Source organism: Bubalus bubalis, chromosome 3 (assembly GCF_019923935.1).
Source record: "Bubalus bubalis isolate 160015118507 breed Murrah chromosome 3, NDDB_SH_1, whole genome shotgun sequence".
Classification (NCBI taxonomy): Eukaryota; Metazoa; Chordata; class Mammalia; order Artiodactyla; family Bovidae; genus Bubalus; species Bubalus bubalis.
In genome coordinates this window covers 44,698,352-44,726,179 of record NC_059159.1, presented here as the reverse complement: position 1 = coordinate 44,726,179, position 27,828 = coordinate 44,698,352, and the positions used below count along the sequence as shown (strand labels likewise).

At 53.2% G+C, this 27,828-nt stretch overlaps 2 long non-coding RNA genes across 5 annotated transcripts; one reads left to right on the top strand and one right to left on the bottom strand.

Moving 5' to 3' along the window:
• Positions 1-148: 148 nt before the first annotated feature.
• Positions 149-26,050, bottom strand: LOC102389879. 4 transcript variants are annotated; one of them, XR_006549653.2, is made up of 5 exons: positions 11,034-18,694; positions 10,392-10,564; positions 9,514-9,683; positions 7,347-7,495; positions 149-7,170 (listed from the first exon to the last, which is right to left on the bottom strand). It is a non-coding gene; the product is annotated as an uncharacterized LOC102389879 (long non-coding RNA). The 4 variants fall into 4 exon arrangements; XR_003108003.2 differs by lacking the exons at positions 10,392-10,564; positions 11,034-18,694 and adding an exon at positions 25,662-26,050 and having other exon boundaries at positions 149-7,495; XR_006549651.2 differs by lacking the exon at positions 10,392-10,564 and having other exon boundaries at positions 149-7,495.
• On the top strand, positions 18,015-18,795 carry LOC123332693. The gene is made up of 2 exons (XR_006549657.1): positions 18,015-18,145; positions 18,660-18,795. It is a non-coding gene; the product is annotated as an uncharacterized LOC123332693 (long non-coding RNA).
• Positions 26,051-27,828: the final 1,778 nt, after the last annotated feature.

The following is a 27,828-nucleotide window of genomic DNA, read 5'->3' as shown; positions in this document are numbered from 1 at the left end:
AGGGAATGGCAACCCACTCCAGTATTCTTGTCTGGAGAATTCCATGGACAGAATTTCCATGGCAGGCTACAGTCCACGGGGTCACAAATAGTTGAACATGACTGAGCGACTAACACTTCCTAATATTATCAAAGAGCCAACATTCACATTTCCAGTTGTGACATAGTTATCTTTTTAGAGTTTATTTACATTTCAATCCAAAGAAGGTATAATTGGTCAGTATGTCTTTTGAGTGTTTTGGGCCAAGTGTTTTGTTTCATTTGTTGGAAGAAACGAGTTGTTTATCTGGTTGCCTTTCACTCCATCTGGGCTTTGTCGATTGCTGCCCTGTGGTGTAGTTGGACGTGTTCTTCTATCCTTTGTTCTACTGGTTATTAGAAGCAGATCTGATTCGTTTGTTTTGTTTTTTGGCAAAACTGTGTTGAGATTGGCAAGGTGGTGTTGAGATCTTTTATCAGGAGGTCCACGGTATCTGATTTGCTTTTAACATGCTAGCTGCCATTCAAACAGTTCGTCAGGGGCTGCCAAGTGGTATCGTATTTCATTCCTTCTGCTTTCATTAGCTGAAATCTGTCTATAGCAGAAATGCTTTTCTCTTCATTAGTTACATAGTGATTGTTTGAAAGGGAGTTTATCCACTCCCTCAGGCTCTGGGCTAAGTGTTCAGAGAGGGCAAGTTCCTGCCAAAAGGACACACAGCTCTGGGAGCAGGTCTAGAACTCACACCCAGGTCTGCTGCATCTCATGTGGCACTGGTCTGGAGGCAGCATGGTGGAGCTGAGAGGGTTTGTGTCTCACAACTGGTGACCTGGTCTTGAACCTAGGACCTGCCGTTTATAAGCTGTGGGACCTTGGGCAGACCATTCAGCCCTGATGCCCTCATGAGGATAGCCCTACCTCCTTCGTGCAGCCCACGGTTCACCGACCTTTCAGCTACTGTTTAAGAGGGAACTTGAAGCAGGGCAGCCTGACATCGCCACGTGGAGCACACTCACAAGCCATCACTCAGGTCCACAGCGTATCACTTTAATTTTTCCTGGCTACTTCAGGGCCTGCCTAAGGTCCCTGCTTTCCTCCCAAAGGAAGGTGTGCAACAAGGGAGTTTCTCAGACCACTTTGGCCTCTAGCATCAAGGTTGTGAGCTTAGGACTGGCCACATAATTGTGGGACCTTGTGCTCAAAAGTATCTAGAATTTCAAGATAGCAACAGCAAAGCATCAAACCAAGCATAGGGCCCTTCTGAACACAGGCCCTGGGTCATAGGCCCAAGAAACAGGCCCAGGGGGAGCTTCTGTCCCAGAGGCCTGGGGATACATCTCATCCAGTTCAACAAAACATGACCAAACACAAGTCTCAGTCCAACTAGCTTCAGTTAAAAGGAGGTGTTTACAATAAATGATATTTAACAATTGTAGTCACATAAATGCTATTTCAAGGCTTTTCATCTTTTGAGTCGACCTGTGGAGAAAGCAATAAAGACTTGATTGTGGAGCAGAAGAGGATGTGAATGTCAATAACAGGAACAGTGTAAAAAACTTTACCAAGGTGGGGTATGAACCGGCAGAGGAGATGGTGGGGTGTTGTTACCCGAGATCCCACTGTTTATAAACGGCAGCTCCTAGATTCAAGTCCAGATCACCAGTTCTCAGAACCCAAACCCTCTCTGCTCCACCACCCTGCCTCCAGACCAGCGCCACATGTGACGCAACAGACCGGGGTATGAGTTTTAGACCTGCTCCCAGTTTGCTGTGCATCCTTTCAGTAGGGACTCGGCCCCTCTTTCCACCTTCTTTGAAGATAGCTAAACAGCTTAGTCCCAGTTTAGCTTAAAACCAAAATACACTCTTTAATTCCATTATCTGGCCTGTAGAAGGATACCAGAAAATTATCCAAATGCCTAAAATAACCTTATTGTACCAAAATTGTCAACATACATCCCCATTAGAATAGAAGCTCCCTATTCTATTAGAATAGAAGGCAGGCAAAGCATTGTTCACTTTGCTCATCTCTCCCTGGTTCCCATGGCACGCGAGACCCTGACCAGGGATCAAACCTATGACCCCCTGCAGTGGAATCGTGGAGTCCTAACCACTGGATCACCTGGGAATTCCCTCTGTCATTTTATGTAGGTAAAATAAAAAGATGAAGCTTTTCTTCCTTGTGACTCTTATGATCTACTTTTTTAAAAAAAAACTGAAGTCTAGTTGATTTACAATATCGTGTTAAGTTTCTCGTCTCTTGTGTGCTCAGTCATGTCCAACTCTTTGCAACCATGTGGACTGTAGCCCACCTGGCTCCTCTGTCCATGGGATTTCTTAGGCAAGAATACTGGAGTGGCACCCTCTGTGATGGCCCACACTCCGTCTGCACAGTGTGTTTCTCTGAATAAATCCACTTCTTATCTATCAAAACAAACAAAAATACTGGAGTGGATGGCTATTTCCTACTCCACGGGATTTTTCTGACCCAGGGATTGAATCCAAGTCTCTTGCGTCTCCTGCATTGACAGGTGGATTCTTTACCACTGCGCCACCTGGGAAGCCCATCTCCTAACAACTTTCAAATATACCATGCGGTGGTGTTAGCTATAGCCATCATGTTCTATAGTACATCCTTAGGTATTTGTCTTATAACTCAAAGTTTGTACTTCTGACTGCCTCCTGTTTCCGCCTCCCCACAGCACCCCACTCTTGCACAGATGACAAATCTTTTTTTTCTATGCATTTGGCCTTTTGTTTGTTGTTTTAGGCTGCACACACACATATATATGTGATATCATAGTGTTTATCTGACCGGTTTTGCCTGGCATATTGCCCTCACGGTCTATTCATGTTGTCACAAAGGGCAGTATTTCCTTCTTTTTATGACTAATATTCCACTGTATGCATGTATATAATTGTGTGTGGGCACACCAGTGTCTTTGTTGGCATGTCTTGGCTGTTGTAAATAATGCTGCTATGAACATGGGGGTTGATACCTCTTTGACATAGTGTCTTCATTTGCTTTAGATATATTTCCAGAAGTGGAATTGCTGGGTCATATGGAAGTTCTACATATGATAGTTCTAATTTTTTGAGGAACCGCCATGCTGTTTTCCATAGTGGTTACACCAACTTACACTCCCACTGAGAGTGCACAAGGGTTCCCGCTTCTCCACTTATCAGTCTTTTGATGATTGTCATGGTAACAGGTGTGAGGTGATATCTCACTGTGGTTTTTTCATTTCCCTCATGATTAGTGATGTTGAGCATCTTTTCATGTACCTGTTGGCCACGTCTTTAAAAAGTGTTTATTCAGGTCCTGTGTTAATTATAGCAGCAGCATCATTACTACTTTGCTATGGACTTGTAGTTCTTGATATATTTTGAATATTAACCCCTTTCAGATATATAGTTTGCAAATACTTTTTCCCATTTCATAGGTTGTCTTTTCATTATTTCTTTTGTTGTGTAGAAGCATTTCAGTGTGATATAGTCCCACTTGGTTTTATTTTGATGCTTGTGTTTCAGGTCTCATATCTAAAAAAATCATTGCCAAGACCCATGTCAAGGAGCTTTGTCCCTATTTTTTCTTCTAAGAGTTTTATGGTTTCCAGTTTTGCACTTAAGTGTTTGATTCACTTTGAGGTAATTTTTGTGAAAGCCATGATCCATAATGGACATTTCTAATAAGGATTTTGGAAACTTGAGTGCATGAGCAGATGAAGGGATGAGTGAGGCCCTAGGAAGGACACTGTGGAAACAGATCAGTTTGCCAAGACAGACTCCTGCAGAACACCCCAGTGGGTTCAGATGACAGCCAAGGACAGAGGGCAAAACGTGAAGCCAGGCCTGGGGGCCAGGGGGCAGTGGGCCAACTCCATTTGTTCATTCAGTGGGTGTCTATGAATCACCTACCTTGTGCAGACATCAGGCACCTGGGATATATCAGTAGCAAACATGAATCCCCCGCCCTTGGGGAGCTCATATCCAGGGTTAGTATAATGTGTGGCGAGCAGCAGTGACCCTTGGGGAGCCTGGCCTATATGTCCCCAAGGCTGCATCTTCCTAGGAATGTGTTTATAACATTAGTAATTGCAATAATGGCAGTGATCATTTATAAAGAACCTATAGTATTGGTCAAGAGCATTTCAGTTTTTTAAGAAATTATTTTTGGCTGCGCTGGGTCTCTAATGAGGTGCAGGAGCTCTTTGTTGCTTGGGCTCAGGCTTTTTCTAGTCGCAGGCTCTTCACCGTTGCCTGCAAACAAGCTTCTTGTTACAAAAGCAAACATGCTTCTTCTTCAACAAAAGAAGCATGGGCTCTAGAGGGTGGGCTTAGTTACCCTGTGGCATGTGGGATCTTTCTGGACCAGGGATTGAACCCATGTCCCCTAAATTGGCAGGTGGATTCTTCACCACTGGCCCACAAGGTAAGACCCAAGACTATTTCAGTTTTAAGTAACAGAAATGGAACTTGAACTGACTTAGGCAACTGAAATGGAAAATTTTTGCCTATGTTTTAATTTCTAAAAATACCAGGGGTTCCCTAGCTGCTGGCATGGTAGATCTGGGAGCTCCAAGACCATCACCAGAGTTCGCGTCCTGCTCCATCTCTTGGCATTGCTATCTTCTGACGTCACTGCACTGACATTCATTCTCACGTGTGCAAATAGGAAAAAATGGCCTCTGGTGGCTCCAGGCTAAAAGCAAAGAGCAAACACCTCTTTCATTGTTCCAGAAACTTCAGGGAACTGTGGCAGGGACTGGTCTGACTTGGGTCTCATGCCCAGGCCTGATCCAATCTTGTGGTCAATAGAGATGTGTGGATTGGCCTGGATCTGGCAGTAGGGGTGGGACAGCCCTATTTACCCAGTAGGGACAGAAGGAAGGAGGGGTGCTTCTCAAAAGAAAGCAGGACCGCTATTGGACAGGTAGCCTCCACGATGCCCTCCCCCTACTCGGCTTTAGGCACAAACCTAGTGTCCATTAGGCATCTCCACAGTTCCAGGTGGTGAGCCCAGTCTTATCCCCACTGTACAGATGGGGAAGGCAGCTCAGAGAGGCTGGGCACCTTGCCAGCATCACATACCCAGAGAGTGATGGATAAGGAGTACGGACTGTTTCGTACTGGACACAGGTTAGTGGGGGACGCCACAGTCTCTGACCTATAGCATGGAGTCAGGATTTGACTGATTAGACCCAGTGAATGGAACAGGAGAGATGACGGGGACGCCTTTATCACTGGTATCTCTGATGGTGAATTTGGTACCACCCGTATTCCCTCCTCAGGCCCCAACCCCATGGCCATGATCCATCGTGTATCTGTCCTCTTGGTCAGCATTCACTGAGGCCGTGTAGTGCAGACCCAGGCGTCAGACTGCTGAGTTCCCTAGAGAGTGGGCCCTCTGGCAAGGGATTAAGGGCTGATACATGAACTTGGAAGTGGAATTCCAGGGCAGCTAGAGGGAGGGATGAGAGAAAGGAGGTCGGGAAGAACAGGAAGCAAAGCAAGGTGACGTGTAACGACCATACAACAAACCCCATCTGCAAGATGTGCCTCAAGTGGTCCAAGGGATGGAGGATGAAGGAATTTATCCTCCTGTCTCATCTGCTGTTTCCAAACTCAGTCCAGCTGCTTGGAAATCAACACCCAAGAAGCAGTTGTTGATAGAAAGGAAAGTTCCTTTTAATCGGAATGCCGGCAGTCTGGGGAGATGGTGCACTCAGGTGTTCCGCCAAAACCAGCTCTGAAGAGTCTGCGTGGCCATGGAAGTTTCTAAGGGGGGAAAGGGAAGTCAGCTCAGTTAATCACGGATGGAGGGGGTCAGAGGTGTCCTGATCCCCAGCTGTGTGCAGGCCTGTCGACTTGTGATCTTTCTTGTTAGATGCTATCTTGTTCCCACCATTTGTTCGTGAGATTACTGAAGGGGAAGCTGGGGAAGAGATCTGGCCACCTGGTAATTACTTATTCTTCATTTCTACTTCTTTGATCTGTGGGAAGAACCAGCAGGTTAGGCAAGGTATTGTGTGACCACAAGATCTGAAAGGTGTACTAGGTTACTGACGACAGGGCCTCCTGAGCTCTTTTCTGCCGAAGGTTCTTAAGCTACGGCTCAAAGTTCGTCCCGAAAACGAACTCCCTCCACGTGTATGGCTTGAGTTCTTCAGCCTCTTTGGCCCTTCGGGATCCAGCCCCCTTACCCTGGCATGTGGTCTGGGAGGGGTCAGCTTCAGCTGTGGGACAAGTCAGGAACCTGGTGGACAGAGGAGGTGCAGAGGTGCCCAGGTATGCAACACACCCACACCCCAGTGAAGTGGGGCTCACAGCACCTCCCAAGGGTTGCTGAGAAGACTTGAGATAATGCGTGTAAAGCACTTGCTAGTGTCTGGCTCCCAGGAGGTGAGCTGCACTGACCATTAGTTGGTTTTGCCTGGAGGTTCTTGGGCGGAGCTTTACTGAAGGGTGCGGTGGTTAAGCTCCATCAGCCAGGACTCTTCTGTGGAGAGCTGGCTCAAACGAAGGGAAGGCTGTATTGAACCACAAAACTGAGGTGCATCTGGCTTCAGCATAGTTGGACCAGGGGTGACTCTGAGTCCCAGGAGAAATGACCCAGGTTGATCCATAATCTGAGCATCGAGGAAATGCTCTCCTCAACCTCCAGGGACCTGAACCAAGAGAAGACTGAATAAATCTCTAGGACAAAGGCAGGTCAGTGGTTGGTTGGGGTCAGGAGAACTCACCATAAAGGGGAATGGGGAACCTTAAATGTTCTACAACTCGACTGCGGTAGTAATTACAAGGGTGTACACATTTGAAAAAATGTATAAATTGGACATTTTTAAATGGCTGCATGTAAAGTATACCTTAAGGTTGATTTTTTTTTAATGAGACCAAATAAAAATATAGTTTTCTTAGGACCCTTTCTATGACAGAAACACAGCTCAGGATAGTTTTAGAAAAATGAAACGCATTCATTGGCTCATATAATCAGATTAGTCCAGAGATGTGGTCAGTTTCAGGCATGGCTGGGTCCAGCAGCTTACTGATATCTGGACAGCATACTTTTTCCACCTCTTTCTTCTTTCCTTTTTGTTGGCTTCGTCCTCAAGTGGAGAACAAGAGTGGTCACCAGAAGTTCCGTCAACCCGGCAACTCCCATGAAAAGTGAATGCCTCTTTCCCCATGGCTGCTGCAGAAATCCCAAGGAGGGCAGCTCAGTTTCCAGCTGGGACACATGCCAGCCTCTAAAGCCAGGGGATGGGGCTGGCCCCATGCAAACCTCAGGGGTTGGGAGGAGTAACCCCCAGAGGAAAACATGAAAGGGCAGAGGACCTTGGGTCAGGAAAATCGACAGATGGTCCTCACCTCTCTCCATGTACCCAGAAGGCAGTGTTACCACTCATTCCTACTTCAGACACCTCCACTCAATAGGCGCCAGGCCATCAGGGACGGGCCCCAGACTCATTCAAGACCCAAGGCTGCTTTTCTGCGATCTCACAGGCTCTGTGTGTTAGCTAAATATAAGAGTCAAAACAGAAAGTGAGCAGTAATCTCTTCCCCACCAGCCAAGGCAAACAGAGGCTATTCCTGACTGTGCTGGGCTGTCCATCTGCACCCCAAGGAGGCTGGCGGGGAGGGAGGAGCTCTGGCCCAGAGGGAGGCCCTGGAGCTGACAGCATCTGGACTTGTAGGATGAACCCAATCGAAGGGGAGGATGCCTCCCTGGGCTTCGAGGGCCAGACAAGAGGCGCAAAGGGTCCAGCTTCTCGGTTCAGAACCACCATCCTAACAGGGTCTGGCCAGGGCAGGAGGGCCAGAGAGGAGATTGCAGGAAAGGTCATCTTTGTAGAGACCACAAACAGAAGACACTATGCAATGCCTGAAGACCTACACTTGCTTCCTGAGCAGCACAGCACAGCTGGCATGAAATGAACACGCTCTCCACGCTGACACCTCCCCAAGTTCCCCAGTGAAGTATCTGGGGAGGGGAGAAGGAACCACAACTTGTGTGTTCAGAGTATGCCTAGAGAGTAGTCCTCCAGCGTTCTATTATGGCTATTAAAGGAACGCGGCGGGACTTCCCTGGTAGTCAAGTGGCTATGACTCCGTGCTCCCAAAGTAGGGAGCCCAGGTTTGATCCCTTGTCAGGGATAGAATGCAGCCAAAAAAATAAACATAAAAAAACAAACAAACGCAGCAACAGGCTCAGGGGAGGCAGCTTTACCCAAGTGAAAGTCACTCAGTCATGTCTGACTCTTTGCAACCCCATGGACTATGCAGTCCATGGAGTTCTCTAGGCCAGAACACTGGAGTGGGTAGCTGTTCCCTTTTCCAGGGGATCTTCCCAGCCCAGGGATCGCACCCAGGTCTCCTGCAATGCAGGTGGATTCTTTACCAACTGAGCCACTAGGGAAGCCCAAGAAGACTGGAGTGGGTAGCCTGTCCCTTCTCCAGGGATCTTCCTGACCCAAGAATTGAACCAGGGTCTCCTGCATTGCACATGGATTCTTTACCAACTGAGCTACTTAGGGAAGCTAGCTTTACCCTCAGCCTCAGGCTAAATGATTGCCCCTAATACAAACACCCACCAACTCCAGGATCTCAAAGTTCTGTCTTTAGTGTGGCTGTTCGAGGCTTCCAGTTGAGCTGAGGTTACTTCTGATCCAGGTAAGCAAGGTTGCTTAGGGCCACCCCCACCCCACACACATACCCAGATCCCTAAGAAATATGGGCAAAAGAAGACCAAGCTGAGGGGGCCCCCTCCCCATCTCCCACCATGGTGCTGGCTGAGCCGGCCCGCGTAACCATGCTGTCTTCTGGGAAGCAGGTTAAATGGATGTCGTTGCCGCCAAGAGCGTGTACTTGGCAGCACAGAACTGGTGGGGAGCAGGGTGGGAGCCAGACGGAGGAGAGAGCCCAGGCCCAGCAAGGGAAGGCACGGCCCCGGCCCGGAGCAGCTGAGCCTGGGGGTGCTGGCGGGGGGCGTGCTTAGCCCCCAGCTCTCATCTCCACTGTTATGTCCAGGCCCTCCAGTCCTGCAGACCGGCCCAGGAACAGAGACACTTCCTGGAGCCGACACTGCGCCTGCCCGCTACTTCCCTGCACTGGCAGCTTGCCCAGGCGGCTCTCAGGCCAGGCTCCGGGAGTCCAGCTCTGCAGGAACAAGGGAGGGGCAGGGAGGCGCCCCCAGCAGGCATCCTGACCCCGAGGGCCGCCAGCTCAGAGCAGGGCCCCATGAGCAAACCCCACACAGGCTCTGTGTCAGCCTGCCGGCAAGGAGCAGAGACCAGTGGGCCTCCGCCACCCCCCAGCTGTGAGACCTGGGCCACGCCTTTTGCGAGGTCTGCAAATAGGGTTAAACCCTACCCTGCTCAGAACTGGGATCCTCGGCAGCATGCAGGCTGATGGGGGCAGACTGTGGATCTAAGCTGGCCACGTACATACTCAGCATTTGGGGGAGTAGGGGCCGACCACCCCGCCTCCCTGGGGGGCAGACACCTTCTCCATGAGACAGTGGCATTTACCCACCCACCTCAGGAGGCTGTGATGACCACATCTGGGTCTAACGACATATGCTTCCTATAAATAGCAATTACAGAAAGAGCACTGGCCTTGGAGTCAGAAACCGCATGTCTATACCCCAGCTTGGCCGCATCCTTGCTGTGTGTCCTCTGGGGAGTCTCCTGAGCCTCGGTCCTCCATCTGTAAAGCGAGGATCAAAAGTGACAGTGAGCAGCAGGGAACATCCTGGAAGTGAAAGGCTGTCAGCAGCAATCGGCCCCGTCTCCTCCATCAGGTCCTGAAGGAAGGGCTGGAGGAAATCACTGACTTGTGAGTGTGGAGCTGGCTAGTAGTCCTCTGGCCACTTAACAGAATCACCTGAGGAACAGAAGGAAAACAAAGATACCAGGGCCTGGGTCCCTCCCAACACCCAGCAATTCAGATCCAACTGGTCTTGGTGTAGGAGGTGGTGCTGACATTTTTTAAACATTAAGTGATTCTTCTGTGTGACCGGAGTCGGGAAGTGGTGCAGCAGCTTTACTTAGAACTCAACTGGGACACAGCCCACATTTTTGTTTGTTGTTTGGCTTGCAGGATCTTAATTCCCTAACCAGGGATCAAACCTGTGCCCCACAGAGTCCTAACCACTGGACAGGCCAGGAACCCTCCCCAGTCTCTGTTTAGAGAGAGAAACCCAGTGCTGCCCCAGCACCCTCCAACAAACTTCCTGGCTGGAGGCGAACTTCAGTCCCCGGCCCACTTGGCAGAAAGAAAACCAGAGACTTTCTGCCTCCCGATGGGCCCAAGGCCATCACGCAAGTGAATTACGAGCCCCCCCCCCTTTCGGAAGCCCCCCTCCTGCTAACTGGGTGGAGGGTGTACAGGTGGCACTAGTGGTCAAGAACCCACCTGCCAACGCAGGAGACCTGCGAGATGTGAGTGCAGTGCCGGGCTCAGGAAGATCCCCTGGAGGAGGGCATGGCAACCCGCTCCAGTACTCTTGCCCGGAGAATCCCATGGACAGAGGAGCTTGGTGGGCTCCTCCATAAGGTCACAAAGAGTCGGAGTCACTACTGAAGCAACTTTGCACACACGCACGTACATGCAAAGAGAAAAGAAACCCTGGAAGAATCTATTAGATGACATGATCTCTAGGTATGGGCACCTATAAGCCTCTTTCATCCTTCTGCATTTTTGAAATGCTCTCTGCACTTGGAAAGCAGTTCTTATATGATTGAGGGAAAACCAATAATGTTTTATTTCTTATGTAGTCTTTTTTAAAAGTGGACTTTTTTTTTTTTTCCAGATGTTTTGGGATAAAGAATGAAGAAAACACTCTGGAACAGGAGGTTTGTGGGGACAGAAGGGAGGGACAGCTGAGTGGACGTTAGCAAATGGTTAGCTATGAAGAGGATGGGATGTGTTCTGTGGCCCTGTGTCCACCTGAGATGTGAGAATCACATTTCACAAGAGGCCCACCCACCTCTCGCCAAGAAGTAATAAACATTACCTCCACCGCCCCCCCCCCCCCCGCCCCACGTTAACCTTTACCTTGGAGCCGTCCCTTCCCCTGGACAGAAGAATGTTGAAGCTCCTTAAAAATTGTCTCTGGGGCTGGGATGGAGACACAGCTGGGATCACAGGAGCCTGAGGAGGAGTGGGCGGCTGGGGCTGGCCAGGAGGAAGGAGGATCCTGGCGGCCAGAGTCCCACATGCAGCGAGTGGAACGTGCGAGTCGGCACCTGGGGAGGGAGCCTGAGCAATACCTTAAGGATGAATTCCTCGGCTGACCTGGGAGGCCATTGAGACCCCGGGGGGGCGCCCCCGGGAGCAGGCTCAGTCCTGCTTACTGCCCGGCCACCTCCCTGTCCGTCCCTCCGTGGGCTGGCCACCTGCCCAGCCTCAGCCAGAGCGGATGATTGTGTGGCTGTGGCGTTTAGTGACATCTTTGTTGAATGGTGTTCTTGTGTTCAGGAAGACATGTCACCAACTTGTATTTCTGCTTGACCATCCCCCAGGAACCCCAGTTCTACCCAAAACATGCAAAATAACTGGTTGAGGCACCTGCTGGGCAAGGTGGAGACCCAGGAAGTGAGACAGGGTAGAGACCACCCGCCCAAGAGAAAGCAGGCTCTAGGGGCAACAGCTGCGGGAAGACCTCGGTCCACTGCAGGCAGATTTGCAAAACGGCCAGCTCAGCGGCCTCAGGGTGCACACTGAGGCTCCTCCCGTTTTAAAACACAGTGCCCCTAAATGGGGCTTCCCAGGTGGCTCAGTGGTAAAGAATCTGCCTGCCAATGTGGGAGATGCAGGTTCAATCCCTGGGTCGGGACGATCCCCTGGAGAAAGAAATGGCAACCCACTCCAGTATTCCTGCCTGAAAAACTCCATGGACAAAGGAACCGGGCAGGCTACAGTCCATGGGGCCATCAAGAGTAGGACATGACCTAGCCCTGGGTACACCTGCCCTTGAAGCCCCCCTTCCTCAGGTTGTAATGTGCAGCTAGGTTCTAGGGACCCCTCACTGCGCACAAACCAGGGAGACCTTGCATTTTCCGGGGCTCCGATCTGTGTGCGAGTGTCTCGATGCCCAGCCTACCCCATCCTCCACCAAAAAAGAAATTATAAAAGTACATGCCAATCAATGCATCAACCAACAAAACATTAACTCATCAGCAAATCCCCCTACAGTCTCGCATCAGGACAACGTGGGAGGACACGCCAGCTGAACCCCAGGTAGTTCTCCCCATCCCAGAGGGGCCAGGTGGGCAAGGGCTGGGCTGGGGCCGCCGCCTGATGCACACTGCAAGAACAATAAGGATTTTTAGGGGCATTATGACTGAGTCAGAAAACACAGCTGCCCCTGAAAGTCCCTCATTTTTCTTGCTGTCCTTGAGCACTCTCCAGGTGAGGAAGGAGTCAGCCAGCTGACCCAGGTGAACCAAGGTAGAAACAGTGACCCCTCCCCGACACTGGCCCACCCCTCCCAGCCCACAGGAAGTTCTGTGGCAGGTGGGGTGGCTGTAGGGTCTCCACGGTGGCACAATTCTCAGCCTGGACAGTGGCTGGCTTCACTGCCCCACGCCCCAGGCGCTCCCAGGAGAGACCAGCCCTTGGTCCACCCAGAGCCAACTTGGAACCCAACGCCTTCTGTCCACAGGGAGCCGTAGGCTAGAGTCCTGGCAGAATCCCAAGTGGACGAGGGGGTCCCAAGACCTAGGCAAAGCCAGAAGACCCGAGGGAAGGGTCACCTGGCCTCTGTCAGAACAGCAGAGGCTCAGCTCCCAGCATTAGGGCCCTAGACTAGGAAGACCCCAGCTGACCACTCCCATAGACCCCAGACCTTTGGCATCCTCGGAATGCCACCGGTCAGCCAGTAATGCATCCCCTGAAGCTAGGCCATCCCACCCAGAGCTGGGCTCAGCTGGCTGCTGGGAGCCTGCCCTACCCAGCCGGGCACTGCACCCACTCCTCAGGGGCCCCCGGTCACCAGCCCCACTGTGGGTGCAGCAGGACATGTGGCCTCTCAGAATAAGGCGGACCCTGCTGTAAAGTATGTCCCACAGGAAACAGACCAGGCTCCACTACCCGCTTACTTGCTGTGTGGTGGCGTCTAAGTTGCTTAGATTCTGTGTGCCTTGGCTTGCGCGTGGGTAAACAGAACGAATGGCCTCCTTTGCAGGGTGATGTGAAGACTGAAGGAAGGATAGCATACAAAGGTTTGGGCTGGCTCCCAACACTGTCTTCCCCTGTCCAAGCAGCTTCCCCCTTGCCCTCAGACCCCTAGAGCTGGGCCAGGCTCCCTGGGAGACTCTGAGGACTTGGGCGGTGGAGAATTCCTCCCTCTCGGAGGAGCAGGTGGAGATGGGGTGTTGGGGCACAGGCCTCGCTGCCCCGTGCGCTCTGCACCGTCTTCCCACATGCCAGGGTCCTGCCTCATTCAAAGGGAGAACACCTGTGCCAAATCCCAGCTGCCTCTCAAAGCTACATTATAGCAGCTGTTACCTCGCTACAACTTTTAGCCCTAACCAAGATCATCCTGCATATACTCCACCAGCAACAGCCAAACTGCCGGGCTTCCCTGGTGGCTCAGTGAAAAAGAATCTGCCTGCAGATGCAGAGGACACAGGTTCAATCCCCGATCCAGGAAGATCCCACACACTGCAGAGCAACTAAGCCCATGTGCCACAACCATCGAGCCTATGCTCTAAAGCCCAGGAACCGCTACTACCGAAGCCTGTGCACCCTATAGCCCAAGCTCCGTGTCAAGAGAAGCCGCCACGATGAGAAACCTGAGCACCACCACTGGAGAGGAGCCCCGGCCTGCTGCAACTAGAGAAAAGCCCGTGTAGCAATGAAGACCCAGCACCACCAAAAATACATTTTAAACGAAATAAATTTTTTTTTAAAAAGCCAAACCGTCTCTGCACACAAGGATCCAAACCTTCTGAATCCCTCAGCAACATGACCACATCCAAAGAAGTCCTAGCCTTCGGTCTGCACAGCCGTGGTCTCACGGTCTGTATGCCGCGGCCCCAGTGCAGAAGAACAGATAAGGAGGACAAAGAGGGTCAGCTCACCACTTAGCAACCAAGAACCTCAGGCAAGCTTCTAAACCCTTTTGTGCTCCAAGATCAGGGTAACGAGATACCGCCCTGGTGGCTAAGACTCTGTGCTCCTAATGCAGGGGGCCTGGGTTCGATCCCTGGTCAGGGAACTAGTCCTGTGCACTGCAACAAAAGATCCCATGTGCCGCACCTAGGACTTGGTGCAGCCAAATAAATACTTAAAAAAAAAATCTGTGTAACTACCTATTTCATGGGGTTGCTGGAAGGATTAAATGAGTCAGTGCCTATAAAGGCTTCGAGCTGTGCCTAGCATCAAGATTTCCAGAGTCAGCAATCACTACCATGCCTGCTTTGTGCTTCAAGGCTCAACTCACCTTTCCTGACCCCAGCCACGCCACCCCAGTTAGAGCCCCGTCTTCTTTCTCCACGCTCCCTGACTCCACACACATCACACGGCTTTGCCTATTCCCCCACCCCTGCCCCGCTCAGCACCAGCCTGGAACCACCCACTTCACAATCCCTTGTGCTTATTAACAATGCTGACTCTGGGGCCCCGGAGCTCAACCAAAGGGCCCTGGAGTCTGCATTGCTAACAGTCTCCTGGTGTGGTTCACAGGGTCACCCAAGTTTGAGAAGCACCGCTCTGGGCTGTCTTACCACCACGGTACAGGCAGTGCCTGGCCGAGGTGCTCAATAACAAAGTGAGGTTGGGGGATAGGGGTGCCCTGGACAGTGGCCAGAGGATCCCCCACACCGTGCTAGTGCGTGACGGGGACCTCCCTGGGCTTGGCTCTGACATCACCAAACACACCAGGCCCCAGTCTGGTTCCTTTCAGCCCTCACACTGAGTTGAACTCACGCTGCTGACTGGGGTCGGGGGTGGGGGGCGCTACACCCTTCTGCTGGGGGCTGAAAAGTCATCAAGGCTTCCGAGGGAGCTGCTGAGTACGGGCGCTCAACCTGAAAATTGCCAGCAAATCACAAAACCATAAAGGAAGGAAAAGAAAAGGCCAACCAGAGGTGCCAGCCCTTGTTTGCAGTTTGCTTGAGAAAGTCCCGCCCGGACTCGGGAAGGAGCTGCTGGGCATGGCCAGGGCTAGCAGCAGGGGTGGGCCTGGAGAAGCTGGGCATAGGGGCCCTCAGCTTAGGGCTGTGAGCTCTGTAAAGTGCTGCCCTCCTTCCAGCCACCCACCCCCCTGCCCCCAGGTCAGCCTGCCATGGGGGTGAGAGTCAGCGGTCTTGGCTGGATTTGGGCCTCCGCTGCGGTGGAAAGCCTTCTTGGAGTCACTGGCCCATCCACCCTTGCTGGCCACTCCTGGGCTGCGATGAACACAGCCAGGAGACCTGAGCTCCTGGGTTTACGGTCACTCATCTCTCTGCCAGAAATTCTCCGGCTGAGAATGCCTCCTAAACACTCTCTCTCTCACCCCCTCAGCTCCCCCCACAATGCCCCATGAATGCCAGCCCTGCCTGGCCTGATGATGATGGCCCCCGTACCCTGAGGTTAGCTAAGCCCCTGAAACACTCATCGGCGGGTGGAGGTGCGAGTGCCCCTTGGCAAGGCTGGACTGGAACCCAAATGCATTCATCCACATGAACACCCACTCCCTTGAACCAGGCCGGTCCAGGGAGCGCGGCACCTCCCTTTCAGCCATGTTTCCTGAACACGGGAGAGGCAGACACCAGGGGGTGGGCACTGCCTGTATCTCTTTACCGGAAACGGCACTGGGGCAGGGAAACAAACTGACCAGGCCTGTAGACGGTAGGGCTAAGAGATGGGGAGACGTCCAGGCTTAGGGTGTGTTTATCCTCCTCATAGGAATCAGCCAACTGTGGACCCCCAGGTCAGACCCACAACCACGGTCACCATTTTATCAGAACACAGGTACTCATTCATTTACATGGTGATGGCTCAAGTGGTCAAGAATCCACCTGCAATGCAGCAGACACAGGAGACGTGGGTTTGATCCCTGGGTCAGGAAGATCCCCTGGAGTAGGAAATGGCAACCCACTCTAGTATACTTGCCTACAGAATCCTGGGGACAGAGAAGCCTGACGGGCTATGGTCCATGGAGTTGCAAAGAGTCAGACATGACTGAGCGCACACAGACAAATATCCCACGGGGAGGATTCACCGTGATGCATCTTACTGTTTCCTTCATGTTGTTTCTAAACGGCCACTGTTATAAATAATAAGCATAGCGAATATCTTTTTTTTTGTATAAAGCATCTTCAGCACTTTGTATCATGGATTCTAGGAAATGAAAGACAAGAGAGTTGCAACAGAGGCCCCATGGCCCCCAGAGCCTAAAATATTTACTATTTGGCTTCCCCAAACAAAGCTGGCCAACACTTAACTGCTGACCAGCATTCACTCGCACCTAGGAGGCTCCAGGCACCCAGCTGGGCAGCGAGGATGTAACAGTGAGCAAAACCTAGTGAGCCTTCATGGAGTTCAAGGTCTGTGGGGAGAGGGCTCTGCAGGCCTCAGGTCCAGCCGCCTTTGTCAGGCGCATGCTCCTGCTCCAGGACTGCATCTTCTTACCCCAAACCTTCTGGCCCGACATGCTGCAGAAGTTTTCAGGTCTTAGATAACATGGTGCACAGGCCACATGCTGAGCAACACACCAGCAGAGCAGCACTCCCCAGCCCCCTGAAATCACACGAAGGAACGTCTCTGCAAGGATAAGCCATGAAGATTCATGCTCCCCGGGAAAATCTAGACTCAAGTCAGTTTGGGTCAAGAATTCCCATGAAATTCGTTATAAAAACAACTTTTGGTTTTCAGAGTTTAGAATTTCGGATAAAGGATTTGGGGCTTGCACCAGGCACTGTTACCAAATGTGAACCGACTCCATTCCTTCGTCTTGGTCGGAGGTCCCCACCCCTGCAGGCTGCCCCCTCTCCTCGCCAAGCCTCCTGGCACAGGAAGCACATACAAGGCACAAAGAAGACACAAACTGAATGAATGCAGATCATCACAAATTTGTTTTTTTGTCCAAAGGACAGCTACCAATGTTACTGCTGAAAAATGTACAAAAGGAGTATTTAAACCCCATCTTCATCTGCCTGCTTCACTGTCCGAAGCAGAGAGAAGCCATCATAAACGAGAAATGTTTCCAACTCTACTCGGGACAAGGAAAATAAAACTGTTTCCTGGTCACTGTTGCTGCCTAACAGCAGGCAAATTAGGTATTTCGTGGGGAGTAGGGGAGTAGGTGGTAGCCAAAACTGAAAACCCATGATCTTTCCCCTCAGGTACCTCCTTGTGGCCAAAGTTTCATTGGAAATCTAAAATAATTTATCTCATCACAAATTCCTAACAGTTAATTAGAAAAATGTACTAATTGGATACAGATGAGACTGCTGGCTAGCATCACCAATTTACTGGACATGAATTTGAGCAAACGCTGGGAGACAGTGGAGGACAGGGGAGCCTGGCATGCTGTAGTCCATAGGGTCACAAACAGTCGGACTCGACTTAGCGTCTAAATAACAACTACTAATTGGATAATCTGGTTTCAGACGTTCTAATTATACTTCTGTGTGGGGGGTGTGGAATCAAAAAACAATTTTATATATATATACACAAAAGCACTTTTCCCCCAAAATAAAGTATCTAAAGCTTAAGATTGAATAAAAAAAATTGCACACACCTCAAATCCTGACAATGAAAGAATATAGTATGCATTTTAGTATCTATAAATAGATAATGCAGTTCTTCTGCATTAAAGGGTGCTATCTGAAAAGAGATTTCGGTGACAATTCCCATCAGATGTCCTGGAATTAAATGGATATCCCCTTTTTTAAGGCAACACGGTTTTAATGAAAGGTCCTACCCTATTTCTTAATAAGAGCACGCCCACGAATGACTCCCATAAATTTCCTCATCGCCTGAGATTTCTAAACCAACCGCAAATTGGGAAAGAGGTGCTGGACACCACTGGTGATCTGTACCAACACCCCAGCACTGGGCAGGTTTCTAGGAGGGGGGTTTTACTCCAGGACTGATGAGTAGACTTTCTTAGTCTGCCTGAAACAAGGCCTGGGGGAAGAAGGTCAGAGGAGATGGTTGCCTGGGGAAGAGACCAGCAGGTGAGAGCCCCCGTAGGCAAGTATCTGGAGGGTGGCGGTGATCAGGGGCGGGGCAAGCAAACCCTTCCAACTAACCGAGAGCCGCCTCGCCCTCCAGGACTATATTTAGTCGGGGCTGGCCACCCCAACAGGGCGGGGCCTGGGGGAGGCCCAGGCCGGCCACCTGCACAAACCCCAGTGCCTGCCGCCCTGCAGGCGTCTCAGTGGGGACGTGCTGGGGCACCACGACTCTTGGTGCCGAGCCACCGGCATCCTCCTCGCTGACATTTCCTCCAGCCCTCTGCCGGGCACGTGCCATCCATCTGACTGACAGATCTGGTCAACGACAAGGGAGGGGCCGTGCAGGGCCGCGGCCTGCAGGGACACTAGCCAGGAGAGTTAGTTTCACTTTCTAGTTTTCTTCCCCGGGTTGCCTCTCACCCAGACGGCAGAAAACGTCCTTGAAATGCCAAGAGAGAGAGAAATCTTCAAAAATGTTCCCTGTCCTTGTCTTTTTTTTTTTTTTTCTCCCAAGGTCACTGTTTGCCTCTGAAGACCGGGTTAACAGCCTTTGGTGAAAACCCCAACTACGGAACTTCGGTCCCCGGGGCTGCTGAGCCCTAATACGATTACACATCTAAATGCAATAAACGGGGCAAAGTGGTATTATTTTTCTGGGAAAAACCAACATCATAAAAGGGTCTTTATTGAATCAAGGGCCGGTGAACTGTTCTCTTGCCTAATTATGGCTCCCCAGTGAATGGGGCTGGGTTTCCAGGCAGGACGCCTTACAGCTCTCCGGCCCAAAGGGTGATGGGATATTTGTCAGGACTTGTCTCATTACAACAAAATCCACCGAAAGGACGCCAGAAGGGAGGATGCCAAGGCAGGCTGGCCACAGCCCCCTTCCCCCACTGGCTCTGGAAACAGGGGGAGCTGGTTCTTGGGGCCCTACTTCTGTTTGAAGGCGCATCCTCCTCCCAGCTCCATCCTCACCTCTTTGGTTCAAAGTCAGGATCCTAGACCCTGCTCCTTCCCACTGTCAAAGCTTAAGTAATTTCCCAGCGTCCGGCACTGCCCACTCTATCCCCAGCTCTACAGAAAAGGCCCATTGTGGAAATGTGATATTTTGCCAGATGTTTTAACATTCAGCGATTTGGCCGAGGTTCGCATGCACCCAGACCTGGGCGACAAAGCAATCGCCTGCTATCCCCAGACATGGGAGGACAGGCAGGGCTAGGGGGCTAGACGGACCGAGGCTCAGCCCAGGGCGGGAGGAAGCCTCCACACTGGCCAGCTGGGAGCAAGTGGGCTGGTTGACTTTTCCCAGATACACAGGGGTCTGGCCAGGCAAGTTGGAGACCAACATTTTGCTTATACGCAAGTCCTGGTTCCAAGTATCTGTTGAATCGCCCTCTTGGTTCCAAGAGCAAAGACACTTTTTTATCCCCCATGTTCTTAAGCTTACAACAGCAAGCTCCCTAGGAAAGGATTCTCGAGAACAGTATCCTGACACTCTCACTTCAGTTCAGTTGCTCAGTCATGTCCGATTCTTTGCAACCCCATGGACTGTAGCACACCAGGCCTCCCTGTCCATCACCAACTCCCGGAGTTTACTCAAACGCTCTCACTTACAAGTGATCAAATGAACTCACAAGTGGAAGAATCTGCGACTTCGCACCCCACCCTCCCCTCTTAGGGTATACCAGGCCTATCTCTGCGAAGAAACGGGAACCCCCACCCCCACCCCCCCACATGGCTTTTCTTGCAGTGTTTTCTCCCCAGACAGCAAAGCGGCAAGGAGGCTTGCCAGGCCCAGGGTGTACTTCCCTGAGTTTCCTTCGCTGGCCCCATAGATCCTGGGGTGAGCTATAGAGTCACTTAAGAGCAGCCACTGGGACTCCCCCCAACCCCCACCCACCGGTTCCCCGCCACGAGCCTGGCGTTTCACCCAGGCCTCCTCATGTGACCCCTGTATTGGACTACAGGGTGGACATGTATCATCACTGATGGGGAAACAGTCCCAGGAAGGCAAGTCACGGGTCCAAGGTCACCCAGCTAGCCCAGGGGAGAGCCTGCAAGCTATCGCCCTTTCCCCAATGCCTGCCTTCAGCCTCCTGCAAAACCAGGTGCCGTCAGCATGTAGGCAGCGGTGCAACTGACTCATTTTCAGAAGGGTTGGGGGAGGAGGTCTGCCTCATGGTGGACATGGAGATAGAGCACTGAAAGACCCAAACTTAAGCCTCAGTCACCGAGGAGGAGAAGCCAGCGTTTCTCCTTGAGCCCCACACACCCCAGGGCAGAAATCCAGTGAGAGGAAGCTCATTTCATGAGAATGAACCACAAAATCCTCAAAGACTGATCCAAATTTCCCAGCTGCACATCTCAGTTTTGCTCCCAACCCTCCCAGGGTCCCAGCCCCATGCCCTTCTCTGCACCTCCGGGCAGGCTGCCTCTGGGCTACAGACCTTAGGTTGTTTAGGCTACACAGGGTATGCGCTGTATTCGGTGCAGACCCCACTTGACAGAAAAAGGGGGATCTCAGACCCAGAGTGGCAGAACTGAGATTAAAATCAGGCAATGGTTCTTTCCACATAGCACCTCCTTCCCCAGTCCTCCTAGGCAGCCAACACAAGGGGTCTGGCTCCAGGGCAATTTCAAAATTCCCCAGAGCCTGCCAGAGGGGAGGAGGGGGGGTGGGAGGGAGCGCTCAGTGGGTGAGAAGTCACCTGCCTGGTGTCCCCGCAAACCCTGCCCACTGCCCTGGGCTGGAGGGACTAGGGTCTACCTCAACCTCCAGTTTGAAATGCAGAATAAAAACACCACAAAGCCATAAAAAAGGCTTTTCATGGTGGCTCAGCGGTAAAGAATCTGCCTGCCAATGCAAGAGAGAGTGGGTTTGATCCCTGGGTGGGGAAGATCCCCTGGAGAAGGAAATGGCAACCCACTCCAGTACTCTTGTCTGGGAAATCCCATGGACAGAGGAGCCTGGCGGGCTACAGTCCACGGGGTCACAAAGCGAATGAAACAACAACAACAAGGCCATAAAAAAGCATAAGGAAGTCCAAGGAAATCCTGATGTTTTAACTTCCCATGCTGATTACTCTACAGCACTTTTTGGAATATCAAAGTATTTCCTTCCCCTCCCCCAACCCCTCGATTCTGCACCCCATTCGACTAGTCCCCACTAGACTGCATCAGGCTGGCCAAGTTGGTCAAGATGGCCAAGATGGTCAGTGAGTGAGCAGGCCAAGAGTAGTTGTGGCAATTCGCCTTTCCTGGGGGCCTTCTTGCGACCTTTCAGGCTGGACGCATGGCAGAGTAGATGTGTGAGGTGGCCACTTGTGCACACCCAGGGTTCCTTTAAGGAAGCAGACCCACCCACCTCCCTGTTGACAGTTCACTGGGGGCTGGCTCCCACCCAGGAGGCTCTATTGCACCTAGAAGGCTGGGCTTCCGTTCCCTCAGCACCAAAGGCAGTTGTGAGATCCTGGGGGAGTCTTGCGCCTCAGAGTTGCAGCCTCAGCTATCATAAGAGGACACACCACACCCCTCATCTGCTCTCAGAGCTGGGGTACAGACAGGAGTGGGCAGGAGGGGCCATGACTATCTGACCCACCGTTGTCTCCCCAGCCTGGCCCACGCCCTGGCATGTGGTTGGTGGACAACAGGCTCCGACAGAGGAAGGGGTCCCAGACATCACCCTGCTTTAGGATTACAAAGCTGCTGTTGCCAGTGGGTTAAGTGACTTGCCCAAAACCATGGGCTTATTCAAAATAAGAGGGACTCTCAAAGGTCTACTGGTATGTGCCAGGCACTCTGCCTGCACTTTTCACATAAGCCTCACCACAAAGCCTCACCTCCTGTTACAAAGGAGGTCTCAGAACCCTCGTGTACAACAGAAGAAATGGGAACAGAGAAGTTACTTGCCAAAGGCTACCCAGCTGGCAAGCAGCAGTTAGGAGGACTCCAACTCTACCCCGCCAGGCTCCTCTGTCCATGGGGATTCTCCAGGCAAGACTATGGGAGGGGGTTGCCATGCCCTCCTCCAGGGGATCTTCCCACCCCAGGGATTGAACCCAGGTCTGCCGCATTGCAGGCAGATTCTTTACCGTCTGAGCCACCAGGGAAGCCCAACTCTAGCATATCTGGACCCCAAATCTGCCTTTGTGGCCCTCACACTGGGCTGCTTCGAGAAAAGCCTTCATGGACCCCCAGTGGATCCCTGCTTCTAACAGCTGGGACATCCATGCACAGACCCGGATCGGGAGCGCTGTCCTGTGTGAAAGAACAGAGACAGGCCAAATATTTACCAGCCTGTGAAGAGCCACAAACCGGCCTGACAGCAGAATCAACTCCGTGCAGGAATGAAGGCCAAGCTGTCGCTACAGAAAGTTGGGGGGGGGTGGCGGCGGGTGGTGCCAGGATCCTGACCATTGCTGTCTGACAGCTTGGCTTTGGTCAGAGGAACTGAAGGAGACCTGGGGAGGCAGCTCAGAGGCTGCCTCTACAACTGCCACCGGAGAAACCCTGGAGGGATTTTCAACTATCAGAATTGCTCGCTAGCCCTTTGGGAAGGAGGTGAGAGGGTCGGCCTCTCCCAACGCTCCTTTGTCCATTTAATCGGGCTGGAAAAAAATTGATCTCTCATCTTTTAAAAAAAAAAAAAGAAAAAAAAAGCTAAATGGGGGAGGTTAATTATTCACCAGGTTGCAATTTACTTAAGAATCAAGGGAATGCACGTTTCCTTCCAGTAGGCAGGGGGATTTCACAGAATCTTCCCTGGGTCTCCCTGGGGGTCTGGCTAAAATCCTCCCCTCCCACCCGCTTCCCACCTTGCTTCCTGAAGGCAGCTCCAGGGCAAACAAGCTCTCTATTTAAGCCACTTCCCCCACCAAGTTTCTAGCTATCCAGCTTAGAGGGATGGATCAGGGTGGGGGTGGGGTGGAAGGCATCAGCATCAGGAAACTTTGAGAATTCAAAAGGGGCGGGAAATCAGAAAGCTCTCAATTCCTAAATACAATGGCCTAAATCGTAGCATAGTTCGGCTGCTGGAGGCCAGGCCAGTCCAGCCCAAGGCTGGACTGATTCAATCACATCTTGCAAAGGAAAAAAAAAAAAAAAAACCCAAGGAAAAACCAAATCACTCACTCCCCTGCTCCCCAAGAAAAGAAGCTCGAGGCGATTCCTAAAATTCCCCGTAACTCAGCAGCCGACAAGAAGGGGGCACAGACTTAAAGAGAAAATTGCCGGCTACCTGGGCAATCCCTTATTCCCAGGGATTTATGCCCCTCGTCCTCCGCGCCCATCACCTCCAGGGTTGCAAAGCTTTTCCGCATCTCATTGCTCCAGACCAGTCCTGCGGGTGTTTTACGACCAGGAAATATTCTAGAGATTTCCACGTCGTTTAAGATACTGATCCCCAGGGCGGGGAGAGGCATGAGTTCAAAGGGAGATAACTCTGTTTTTCCAGCCTGACTCAGTACTCTGAACGGTCTAGACCCTTTTCTTTAATTAGGGAAAACCCTCCAGCTGAGAGCTTCCCAGGAGGCTCAGTGGTAAAGAATCCGCCTGCATTGCAGGAGACCTGGGTTCGATCCCTGGTCGGGAAGATCCCCAGAGAAGGAATTGGCAACCTGTTCCAGCATTCTTGCCTGGAGAATTCCATGGACAGAGGAGCCTGGAGGGCTCAGTCCATGGGGTCCCAAAGAGTCGAACACAACTTAGTGACTAAACAACAACAAACAACAACTCCAGCTGAAGTTCCCACCAGTCCCCTCCTGACAATTTCCCTCAAAACTGAGTACGTCTGTACGTTTAGATGTGTGGCTCTAAGGAAACTTTTCTCCCACAATTCTGGCGTTTGCATGGTCCACGGGTTACAGCTGGCAGGACAAAGCTCACATGGAAAAAATGCTGGTCAACAGCAGTTCCGGGCTCTGCCCGCTCCCAGGCTTTGCCCACTCCTGGGCTCACGCACGGGCCCAACCCTGCCTGGGTGACCCCACAGCCCAAGAGGTCCCCTCCATTCAGGCCCCCTCACGGCCACTGGAACAGGGACACAGGTGTGGCAGGATTCCTGTGAGGTCTCCTCTACAAGGGCCCACAGAAGTCAGAGAAGATTCTGGAAGAACCTTCCACATCCTTGAGAGAGGTGGGCCAACCTGGCAGGGCGGGTTTCTCCCTCCTCCCTGCTTCCAGACATCTATCCTGTTTTCCAAAACCGGGAAGAAAGGGGCCTAAAGAGCCCTATTTTGTCAATTGGCCCTTCGCACGGTTCAGGTCACCTCCCGGCATGTTCCCAAATGTTTTCCCGAGGTCCCCACTGCCAAGACAGCCCAAACACAATACAAACAAACAAAAATAAACAGAAAGTTCCAACACCAGGCAGACGCCGAGGTTTCAGGGGTTACTGGGGTTTTTCTTTTGCAGGAGGAGGTAGAAACAAAGTTATTGGATAAACAATTTAAGAAGGGAATTTCAGCAGAAAACTTTAAGAGGACTGGGGTGGGGGGGGGGGGGGTGGTCAGCACAATGTTGCCTAGGTCAGGGAACAAAAGGCTGGCCATTAAGAACACACCCACAAAAATGCATCTTTAAAGAAATGGTAGTGGAGCTCAGGGAGAGGGGCTAAACCTCCACATCCCGGGCCGTATTCCCGGGGCAACTCTAGTCCTCGCGCGGTCCTCACCACCCTCAAGCTCAAGGTGGAGGCTCCGGAAAGCGCAGCAGGGCAGGGCCCCGTAGGCGAATCGGCTCGGCCGGGGAGAAAGCGGGGCGCCGTCTCTCCCTTCCCTCCAGGTCGGCCGCGGCCAGGATCCGGCTCCACCCGGAGGACACCAACCGCCCACAGGGACCAACTCGAACCTCCTAGTGCGTTCCCAACGCTCCTGCCAAGCGCAGGGATCCCTCGAACCTTCCACACTGAGCCCGCGGCGAGCGCGCCCCGCCACCCCGTCTCCGGTGTGGACCCGCGAGGTGCGGCCCGACCCGGGTCCCCGCCCCGCCTTGGGAGCCGAGCTCGCGTCCGCCCGGGAGAAAACGGCGAGGGGCGAGGAGGAGCCGTCGGTCCTGGGGGCCGAGGACTGGGACTTTGTAGGCCAGTTGAACCGACACCTTCATCTCGCCCGCAAAGACCCAGCTCTCAGCTCCCGCGCGTCTCGGATTAGGGACGTCGCGCAGGCCCCCGACGGGCTTCCTGGGGCTGGATCCGGCCGCCCGCTTTCCACGCGCTCGTCTGAGCTGAGGCTCTGCGTTTTCCCCAAGCGGCATCCCCCAAAGGCAGCATCCTGCTCGCCTGACCTCCACCAGCCGGCTCCGAGACCAGCCCTCGAAGGGTTACACGACGCCCAGCGCGGCGGCGGCGTCCGGGCCGCCAGGGCGCAGGCCGAAGGACAGGGCTGGGGCGGGGGAGGCGCGGGGACCTAGCCTTTCCCCATCCTCCACCGCCAGCCGAGCGCAAGAGTTCCATGCAGAGAAACTTCGCCAAGATCCCACGCCGCGCCCGCGAGGCCCAGCGCTGCGCCGCCTGGGTTACCTGCGCTCAGATCCGCCGGGCGCAAGGCCAGCCGGGCCGCTCGCACCGCAGGCCGTGCCCCACGCTGCATCCGGGGGTCCGGGGGCGCATCCGCCAGTCGGGCCCGGCACCCCGACGTTCCGGGGCCCCGCACAAGCCGGGCCGGGGGCCGGGGCCTCGCTCGACCTGCCTAGGACCTGGGGGCCGCCGCCACCGCCTCCCCAAGGAGCGCGAGCCGGGCGCCGCGGGGAGAGGAGCGGGGCGGCGAGACCCCTCGAAAGTTGGGGGAGTTCCTCCCGCTAGCGGCGCGGCCCGAGCTGGCTCCACGTGCTGGTGACACATCAGGAAGGCTGCGCGCCCCACGGCTCCAGGCGGGCGGACGCGGCCAGCGCCCGCCCGCACCGCCTCCCGGAGCCTGGAGGACGCGCCCCGCCCCGGCCCGCCCTCCGCCCGCCCCTCGGCGCCACCGCCCCCGCCCCGGGACGCCGAGTCCGCTCCAGCCGGCAGCACCGGCAGGAGGATACGGGGCGGGGTCGGGGCGGCACTGGCGCCCCTTGCTCTGGCCGTCCGCGCAGCCCCGGGGATCGAGTCCGGCCGCGGGCTGCCAGACTCGACAGTCTCCAGTGCCTTCCTCCCAGGCACGCAGCGCTTCCCGCCCCCGAGCTCCAGTAATTTTCCCCTTTCCTCCTCTGACCGATCGGAGGCCGCTGCCAGCGCTTCCTCCCTCGAAGGCCGGCGCTGAGAGCCCCCTGCCGGCCGCTCCGCTCCCGGGCCGCGTCCCCCGCCCGCCTTAACCTCCCCACCGGGAGCCTCAGGGCGGGCCAGGCCCTTCTCCGGGGCAAATCAAAGTGAAAGTGAAGTCGCTCAGTCGTGTCCGACTCTTTGCAACCCCATGGACTGCCTACCAGGCTCTTCCGTCCATGGGATTTTCCAGGCAAGAGTGCTGGAGTGGATTGCCATTTCCTTCTCCAGGGGATCTTCCCACTCAGGGATCGAACCCTGGGCTCCCGCATTACTGTCTGAGCCACCAGGGAAGCCTGGGCAAATCAAGGAGATACTAAATGTAAGACGCCAAGCACTACCCTGCAGCACTATTTTTGAAATGTTAATTTTCCACGCCCCCTTCCGGTGACCTGACCACCGCCTCTCTTCCTTGCGATGCTGTCCTAAAGGAAAACCCGAGGTCTTTAGCGGGGAGGGAGGGAGTAAGGACGTACCGAAAAGCCTCGAGGCCGAGGGAGAACTTTCCCAAGGCTGGAGAGGGGTTGGAGTTCAGTGGAATCCCCACTGGTGAGGACCTGCTGCCTCACTCTCATCTCTGGGGGCACCAGGACGTGGGGGAGCAACTGCCTGCCTCATCTGAGACTAGTCTGGAGCATCCCTAGGCCTTCACCAAGATCCCCATCCTCAAGACCGGGCCGGGACTCCAGGGACCAGGCAGAGGACGAGAGCTCAGTCACTCAGTCCTGTGCAACTCTTTGCCACCCCATGGACAGTGTAGCCTGCCAGGTTCCTCTGTCCGTGGGATTTCCCCAGGCAAGAACACTGGGGGTTGTCATTTCCTCCTCCAGAGGATCAAACTCGAGTCTCCTGCAAGCAGAATCTTCCCACTGAGCCACCTGGGAAGCCCATGGCAGAGGGAGTGATGGGTAAACCTAAGTAATGACTGAGGTTGAATTTCCCCACCTCTCTTCAGAGAGAGCCTCGGAGTCAGGTTTAATTTAAATAATGAGACATACCTGCTTGTGGCCGGGATAGATACTGGCTATGGTCCTGTCTTCTCTTTCCTGGCCTCACCAATCCAAATCATGCCTTAAAACTTCACTGTGGTGGGGGCTGAGTGGCTTATCTGCTCAATTAGCCAACTCGCCCCCAACCTGACATGGAGATCCCAGCACAGTACAGACAGATGTGCAGAAGCAGGTGCATCCAGGAAAGCGGATCTGAGCGGATGGAGGGCAGATGGCGGCCAGGCCCGGCAGAGGTGCCCAGTGCTGGGGCACGGCCGGCCGCTGGCCCCAAGCCTCTGTAATCCCCATTTTGTGAGAGCCCAGGATTAAAAGGGAAGAAAGAGGAAGATGCCCTGACATTGCTGGTGATGCTGCGGGTGCTGGCGGGGGTCTGAGGTTCGTGCTCTGCTTTCTCTTCCTCTTTTATTGCTCTCTTTAAATCTGACAGACCCTTTGGA